We start from the raw sequence: 2,914 nt of genomic DNA, 5'->3' as shown, positions 1-2,914 counted from the left end.
GAGAGTCAGGAGTTCCATGGCTGGTGCACACTCAGCACTTTGCTCCTTTGCACATCAGATTATAAACTCTTTTAAGGACATGGCTTGTGTTTTATTCATCTTTGTATCTTTCCTAGTGTTTGGCACAAAGTTTTGCTCAAAAAAAGGAATGGTAGCTGGAAATAAGTAGAATAAAATGGAACTTAATGTTCTTGGAAACTGATGAATAGTTTAATTGCCTAGCAATGAGGTTATTTATTGAGATTATGTTCTTTTTATTTGAATGATTTTACTATTTTTAATATAGTAAGATTTTGTATATGATTAAAATTATAATACCACAATCCAGAGATAACCTCTCTGTCGCTTTTGCATTTCATCTTAATATTTTGACACATTTTCCCACAGATATTAATATCCTTTTTGTGTGCTATAGAAGTGGACTTTTAAAACTGAATTTATTTGCTATTATTTACTGTAAGAAATAATATTGGATATACCAGCTCTTCTTTAATTTAGGAGGTAAAATGTCAAAAACGTATCATGAATCTCCTTTAATGGGGCAAATGTTAAATGTATTCTTTTTATCTACAACAAAACAAGAGTATTAATAATAGTCATTCATTTATTTATTTGTTTACTTTTCAACAATGAGTTGTAAGACAACATCTACATGCCAGAGACATATACATTGAATACATAGCAGTAATAGACAAAACATCTGCTCTTGCAGATATTACATTCTAGCAGGAGAAATAGAAGTACATTTTGACCTCAAATTTTACTAATTTGTAAATCATTTACATCCCTATATATTTGGAGGCATGTTTACACACTGCCATTTAATATATCTTGCTCAGCCTCCACCATGCAGATGTCCTAGCCCCTTGACTGCCCAGCCCCTCCTCCCTCATGACAAGTAAAATTCAGAAAAGCAAACTGATATATATCACAGACTGTGTTATGTAGTTATAAGTGGTAAAGAGAAAATAAAGCAAGAAATGTGAATATGGATAGAAATGCATCCACAGTTAGAAAGAGAAGGGGCTTTCTAAGCAAAGACTTGAAAAAATTAAGGGAGCAAACCAGGCAGACACTGAGGTAAGAGTTTTCCAAGCAAACATAAAATTAACTGTAAAACAGAGTCTGGGCTGGAGAGTAGCATGTGAGATGCATAATTTAAGAAAGCACTGGTTCTTAGTCCGTGCAGATGTAAGTGATCCTGGAAAGACTCTCAGAAAAACTATCGGTAATTTTCAGAATAATAGGTGTTCCATGTGGGGGGAACACAAAAACAAGTGAATAATGGTGTACTGGTGGCAGGTGTGGCATGAAAATCATGAATGTGAAGGTTTGAACCCATAATTACCAAAGATACAATGATGTAGAACAACTTTCCTCCAATAAACATAATTTTATTTTAAAAAGTGGTGAGCTAAATTGAAAATCAGGCAAAGATTATAAACAGGTAATTCACAGACAATGAAACCTTCAAAGAGAACAAGCATATGAGATGTATAAAACATAAGTATTGGGCCTCCCTGGTGGCGCAGCAGTTGAGCGCTGGGCTGCGAAGCTGCCTGCAGCCTCTGCAGCACCGGTTCCATCCCAGGCCGGCCGGGGAGAGTCCCACATGGCGTGGCAGACCTCTCCTGTCTTGCCCGCTGCTCCCCTCAGCAGTGTATTTCGTCAGTCTGCCTGTTCTGGTCCCCGCTCTGGCTCTGGTGAATTCTCTCACCCTTCCGCGCTTCTGACTGTACCCAGTGCTTGTATAAATAAATAAATAAATCTTAAAAAAATAAATAAATAAAACACAAGTATTAAGAGAAATGTTAGAATATTAAACTACTTTATGAACATTAATTTGACAAAAATTAGGAAGAAGGCTTTAGTGTAGGTTTCTGACAACTAGATTTTTAAATTGCAATACAAATGCCTGGCATTAAGCTGGCAGGCATCCACTTCAAGGACATCTATCTTGAATAAACATACTACAAGCTACACAGCTAGATAAAGAGCCAGGTCATTCCACCGATGAATGAAAGCCTTAAGTAACCTAGATAACTGACCTACTAAGTGACCCTACCTTCCCCTTTCTGCTCATATGCTTTAAATTCATCTGTAAAGGGAGTCACCTGTACAACAAGGAATGGAAACCAGGTTTTAGTTTGATGTTCAGACATCAAACTGCAGTGCCACACACCTGACACTTACATAATGTTACAAACCAATTTTACCTCAATAAAAAGTTGTTAGGAAAAAAAAAAAAAGAAGGAACTCATAAGTCCTAGTCACCCACTCTCAACCCCAGTAAGGGCAGAACCTCAGGTCTGAGCCTGCTCTCTCTACCTGAGACACCGCTGTGTGGCCCTGGACATGCTGTGTCAGCTCCAGGACTTAAGAGTAACAAACCTTGTTTTTTTAAAGTTCCCTGATGATTGTTGCTGAGGTGTATCCAGGCACATTATCAGTTCTGGTTGGAGAAATGTCTGTGGGGACCACAAATAGAAAGCTCTCATTTGAGTGCCCCTGGCATTCCTGGCTGATGGAATCACTGTGGACAGGGTGTGGCTAAAGTCACACCCATGAGTGAATGTGTGGGGAGGGAAACTCACCAGAAGTCCCCCAGAGGGCAATTTGAGGTATTTAATGAAATTTAAATAGTAATGAACTGCAGTAACTATATATATATATATATATATATATATGTATGTATACACACACACACACACACACACACACACACACACACACTTATATGTCCCAGGGGAATTATCCACATGCCCATAAAGAGACATGATGGAAGAACTATCATCTCAGCAATGTGTGATGATGACCTAGGCAGGCATGGATGGATGGACACCCAAGTTGAAAGTGGTGAATATGTTCAATGGTTTACTAAGCAGCTGTCAGAAGCCACAGAGAATTCAAATAG

Source organism: Talpa occidentalis, unplaced genomic scaffold, assembly GCF_014898055.3.
Source record: "Talpa occidentalis isolate TD23 unplaced genomic scaffold, MPIMG_talOcc4v2.1, whole genome shotgun sequence".
NCBI classification, from domain to species: domain Eukaryota; kingdom Metazoa; phylum Chordata; class Mammalia; order Eulipotyphla; family Talpidae; genus Talpa; species Talpa occidentalis.
The sequence above is the reverse complement of the archived record's forward strand: the minus strand, read 5'-3'. Positions refer to the sequence as shown.